We start from the raw sequence: 6,508 nt of genomic DNA, 5'->3' as shown, positions 1-6,508 counted from the left end.
AGGCCTTTTCATTCTCCAAAGGTTGGCCAGATTGTCATGACTTAAATTTTTTTTTATTATAGTGTGTGTGTGTGTGTGTGTGCGCACTCATGCTATAGCACACTCGTGGAGGTCAGAGGACAACTTTTCCAAGTTGGTTCTCTCCTTCAACCTTAATGGGAGTCCCGGGATCAAACTCAGCCTTTACCAGCTGAGCAATCTTGCTAGGCTGTGTAACTTTTATAACATACAGATTTACCACCCGAGCTAGAAGCATTCTGTTAATCTACATTCCGTAGACTGACTTTTCCAGATATCACAGACCACATACTGACCTTTGTGTGTCTGTGTCTGACTCGCCCCTACTAGACAGAAAGTCCTTGGCTTAGGGATCGTGTCTGGGACCATCTACACAGTCCTTTGCTGACTGGCAGATCCAGACTGTGCCCTGCATGTGGAAAGGACCTGTTCACGACGTAGTATTATGTGAAAGCTAGAAGGGCATTCTTCAACAGCTTGGGTTACCAAAGGCAAGTACCGTGATGGAAAGGGATAAAAGCCCCAGGACAGCTATCTGGTTAGAATTAGGCACTGAGGGACGTAAGCTTTGAAGAGGGTCATATCTTCTCACAAACAGGCTTACATTAGGACTTCAGAGTAAATCAAAGAACACAAGAAATAGGAAACAAGCCTCCGTCCATCCACGGTCATGCAAGGCTCAAGTAAACGTTCCTCAAACCTGGGTCCAAGAGTTAGGTTTTGCTAATATGGTCAGACACATCCTTCAAAGGAAACATCTCAAAACAAACCACAACCTCAAAAAATCCTTCACAATTACTTTCCCAACCCCAAATAAAACAACAGGCACGGTTCTCAAGCTTTGCTACATAGGACACAATACATAATTGTTTTTTGTTTTAGGTAAAAGGTTAATAGGCCAAATTTTATAAGGTTTCTTCAGGGTAAATACTGGCTAACACAAGTAAATCATTAATCCCTACTGAAAAATCCAGCAAAGACTCAGTCCATGGCACCAGTACCATGCCAATGGCACCAGATACTGGGACATTCAGGGGCTGCCTCAGCCCAGTCCTAGAATATAGACTCAAGCTATGAGAAAAGGGAACGCTTCTGCATTGCTGGTGGGAATGCAAGCTGGTACAACCTCCTTGGGTTGTCAGTGTGGCGATTTCTCAGAAAATTAGGGAACAACCTTCCTCAAGACCCAGTAATACCACTTTTGGGTATATATCTTGTTGAAGTGGGAGCATCGGGGCTGCATCCCCGGCACCCGGCCACCCGCATGGCTAGCTTATGCCCCGAAATAATTACACCCGAATTGTATTCTGTTAATCACTGCCTGGCCCATTAGTTCCAGCCTCTTATTGGCTAGCTCTTACATATTGATCTAACCCATTTCTAATATTCTGTGTAGTACCACGAGCTGGCTTACCAGGAAAGATCTTAACCTGCGTCTGTCTGGAGTGGGAGAATCATGGTGACTCACTGACTTGGCTTCTTTCTCCCAGCATTCTGTTCTGTTTATTCCACCCACCTAAGGGTTGGCCTATCAAATGGGCCTAGGCAGTTTCTTTATTAATTAACCAATGAAAGTAACAAATTAATACAAGACCCACCTCCATGAATATCTAAAGGATGCTCAGTCGTACTGCAAGAACATGTGCTCAACTATGTTCATAGCAGCTTTGTTTGTCATAGCCAGAACCTGGAAACAACCTAGATGTCCCTCAACCAAAGAATGGATAAGGAAAATGTGGTACATTTACACAATGGAGTTCTACACAGCAGAAAAAATAATGACAGCTTGAATTTTTCAGGAAAATGGATGGAGCTAGAAAATATTATTTTGAGTGAGGTAACACAGACACAGAAAGACAATTATCACATGTACTCACTGAAAGGTGGTTTTTAAACATAAAACAAAGAAAATCAGCCTACAAACCACAATCCCAGAGAACTTAGACAACAATGAGGACACTAAGAGAGACTTACTAAGATCTAATCTACATGGGAAGTAGAAAAAGACAAGATCTCCTGAGTAAATTGGGACCATGAGGACCTTGAGGGGTGGGTTGAAAGGGGGGAGAAGAGAGGCAGGGAAGGGAGCAGAGAAAAATGTAGAGCTCAATAAAAATCAATAAAGAAAAGAGAGAAGAGATGCACCATGGGGGAGGGAGGGGCTCCTGACAGGAACAGAAGTTCAGGATGGGCCTGGGCCTTCTCAACCTGCCCTCCTTAACTGTTGGGTCACGTAGGTCACCCAGAACAATCTCCTGTTCTGTGCTAGGAAGCACAACCCACATGGGGAGACAAAAAGCTAGCTACACGTTCGGAGCATCTCGGCGATGGACGTCTCCAGTCATCCAGCCAGAGTGTGCTCCTCAGTTCCAGGGAAGCAGTGATGGTTTTTCAGTGGTATCACCTCTGTGGATTTTCTCACCACAATCTTGACCTGTATTTAAACCCAAGCGCCTGCCACTTTTCTTTCTTTGAATCGTTGTCTCATTATGTAACCCTGGCTTGCCTGGGACTCAGCTGACCAGGTCAACCTTGAACTCAGAGAGATCTGCATGCCTCTCTCTCCTGTGTGCTGAGACTAAAGGCACCACGACCTGCTCTAGGAGTAACATGGAAAGTAGAAAAGGTCATTCTTGTGTTACTAGGGCTTTAAGGGGCAGACTGACTTCCAGTCGGCTTGTCACCTCCTTTTTTCTGTCTCCTTCTGCAGTTAGGGTTTGTTTGCTTTGTTTTTTGTTTTTACTGTTTGGGGGCCCACCACCCAGCTCCCAAATAAATATATGGAGACTTATTCTTACTTATGAATGCCCTACCTTAGCTTGGCTTGTTTCTAGCCAGCTTTCAAACTTAAATTATCCCATTTCTCTTTAAGTACGTTTTGCCTCTGGGCGATTTACTTTCTTTATATCTTTCTTTCCTTCTTACTCCTTGGCTGACTGTGTGGTTTGGTGGCTGGCCCCTGATGTCCTCCTCTCCTCCTTTTCTCACTTCTTGTTCTCTGTCTTTTCTTGAGCCTAGATTTCTCCTATTTATGCTCTCTGACTGGCAGCCCTGCCTATCCATCTCCTGCCTTTAATAGATCATTCAGGTGTTTTAGACAGGAACAGTAACACAGCTTTACAGTTAAACAAATGCAACATAAAAAAATACAAGACATTTTTGCATCATTAAATAAATATTCCATAGCATAAATGAATCTTAAACTAATATTCCACAACATGGACCCCCCTTTCCCTCACCAAATCCCAGTGTACTCAGGCCCTTTGAAGTTTAGCATCATTCAGCAAATCCCCTTTCTGCCATGACCTGCACTAACTGCAATCCTGCACTAACACCCACCTGAAGATCTTGGCCGTTGGTGTCCATGCTGCTTTCAAGAACCCAGTCGGGACCCTCTCCTGGGGGCTCAGCCTCTCACATAGCCCTCTGATGCCTAGCGCTCTCCTGAGATCCCTGCCCACCCTTCTAAAGCCTGAGACACACATGCTCTGGCTATTTATTGTACTTACCAGCTTTTAATGTTACCTCCAAGGACTGCCTGGAGATTCCAGCTCACTGGCATTCAGGTGGGATAGAGAAGGGTTTGCTGGTTCCTGGTCCCCTCTGACATGCACAGCAGGGATCACAGGAGGGTCTACAGAGCTCAGAAGAAGCTTTTGGGACTTAGCATTCCTCTTTCACGCTAGTGTTGCTGAGACTTGTGCAAGTGTCAGGAGTGGGGACCCACATTATGACTCCCCAGAAGACAGCCAGTACCCTCTCCACCTTCTAATTGTTGGCTAGGTTATATCTGGAGATCTGCAGGCTCCTGTATCCTTGGACTATGATGTCCTCAATGTGTTTTGCCCTGGCTTGCTGTTCACCTGGCATAGGGATCTTCTTCCTTGGGGAATTCCTTCTCTTCCCGAGCCCTGTGAAACTAATTTATTCGTGATTAATAACTTAAAAAAACAATAGTTAAAAGTAGGATCATGTGGTTGTGGTGATGCATGCCTTTATTAATCACTTGAGAGACAGGGATAGGAGTAACTCTGTGAGTTCATGGGCAGCTTGGTCTACATAGTGGGTTCGAAGACAGCCAGGGCTACACAGTGAGACCCTGTCTAAAACAAAAAGGATGCTATTTATCTCAGAATTTACTGTTTGAGTCACATACCACACAACTGCTTTATTCTGAGATTGGTTGGGGGGAGCTTGCTAACAAAGCTTGGTGCATCAGAATTCATATTTGTAAACACAATTCACACACTCTTGTTTCATAGTTTATTTTTAGAAAGACTCAGATATGTTTCCTTACATGGTACTTTTGTATTTTAAGGATATTTGCTTTTTGAACACTGTTTTATAGACAAAAATTTTTTGTTTTGTTTTTTTCATTTTATTTATTTAGTTTTTGTTTTGTTTTTATTGAGCTATACATTTTTCTCCGCTCCCCTCCCTTCCTCCCCACCCCCTCCTACCCTCTCCCGTGACCTCCCATGCTCCCAATTTACTCAGGAGATCTTGTATAGACAAAACTTTTATACAAATACAGCTGCACTATAGTAGAAAGACACTATAGAGTGAACCCTGAGACAACACAAGAGTCCTTTGCCCTCCGTATAGCATTCCTCTGGTGTCTTCTATTATAGCAAAGCAAGGTGCAGCTATATTTAACTTGCTTCCTGTAGCTCCAGCCTTTATAACTAAGAAATCCACTGTGCATTAACAATATAACTGAACCAACATCAAGAGTATTCTGGCCACTGGCACACCGCCACCGCTGCCTCTGACAGAGCTCACTGAGAACTACCAAGCGTGGTAACAGACGCAGCAGTACGGCAAAGCTGTAGGAGATAAAATATTTAGACTGTATGTTGTCTGCCCACACTATCCTGTCTCTTCGTGTTAATATACTCTTACAGTCCAGAAAGAAAAAGCACTCAATCTCATAGTACATCCGAGGTTTCAAAATAGTACAAGTCTAATACAAAGGGTGATGGTAACAGAAATTCCCGTGGGGCTGAGACACTGCCTGAGGCTACAGAGCGAACGGTGATGGATTTAGAGTGGAAAAGAGGGCAATGAGGTAAAGGTGCCACCTGGAAAACAGTGCTAGACCCGTGCTAAAGATGCTCTGAGGGCAAAGCTTTGAAAGGTGAGCTGGAGCCCAGTTACAGAAGAGCAGGGCACCTAGGTAGGGTAGGCCAAGGGGAAAGGCACTGGCTGCCAGGCCTGTCTGACGGACATGTCATGATGGGATCCACATGATGGAAGGAAAGAACCCACTCCTGCAAGATGTCCTTTGACATCTTTGTGGTATACACCCCCCCCCCCCGCCAACTATAAATAATGGCAAAAGAACAGAACAAAACCCCTTGACTCCAGCCTTAGAAGTCTGGACTTGGTTCTGAGTGCTGGGTTCAGGATTCTGGTGAGTGTAAGAGGCCATCTGGCAGAAAGATTGGTGACTAGACAGACTTTGACTCTAAGACTGTGATTTAGAACTGCATTCAACAGATTCCCTTCGTGAGTGTGGGTCAAGGTGAGATATTATCTTCTACAAAAATTTAAGAATGCTTACTGTTGCAAAGACTGGTGGTTTGAATGAGAATGCCCACCACAGGCCCATATGTTTGAATGCTTGAACCCGTTGGTGGAATTGGTTGGGAAGGATTAGGAGGTATGGCTTTGTTGGAGGAGATGTGTTGCTGACAGTGGCTTTGAGGTTTCCAAAGCCTATACAATTCCAATTCTCTCTCTCTTTCTCTCTCTCTGCCTCATGGTTACTACCTCAATATGTAAGCTCTCAGCTATTGCTCCAGCATTGTTTGCCTGTTTGCTGCCACCCATTGCGATACCATGATGGTTATGGAATAATCCTTTGAAACTGTAGGAAAGCCCCCAATAAACTATTCTGTAAGCTCCCTTGGTCATGGTGTCTCTTCACAGCAATAGGAAAGTAATAAAGACATATTTAAATTGTTCTATAAGCTCTGAAAACTTTTTTTTTTTTTGAGACAGGGTTTCTCTGTATAGACTTGGCTGTCCTAGACCTTGCTCTGTAGACCAGGCTGGCCTTGAATTTATACAGATCTACCTGCCTCTGCTTGCCAAATACTGGGCTTAAAGGTGCACCACCACTACCCATTCTGAAAACTCTTAACTTTTAGGTTCACAGGTCTCTGTTATTTGATTTTTCTTCAGAACTTTTCTTTAGCATTTCCAATTGTTTTTCATATTCTGTTTATTGGCTGATTTTGTGTCTGGTCGCAAAAGTGTCACAATGTGCATGTGGAGGTCAGAGGACAATTTGGAGCTGGTGCTCTCCTACCATGTGAGTCCCAAGAACTGAGCTCAGATCACTAAGCTTGGCAGTGGGTACCTTTAGCCCTGAGCCATCCTGCTGGCCTCCTGTTTATGTACTGAAGAGCACCTTTGCTCAACAGTGCTTCTTGTCTTTCAACCTCTCTGCTATCTTTAAGAGTTTTTGGCCTCTTGGACTTTGTTC

This window comes from Chionomys nivalis, chromosome 10, assembly GCF_950005125.1.
Source record: "Chionomys nivalis chromosome 10, mChiNiv1.1, whole genome shotgun sequence".
Lineage (NCBI taxonomy): Eukaryota > Metazoa > Chordata > Mammalia > Rodentia > Cricetidae > Chionomys > Chionomys nivalis.
This window is presented reverse-complemented; position numbering follows the sequence as displayed.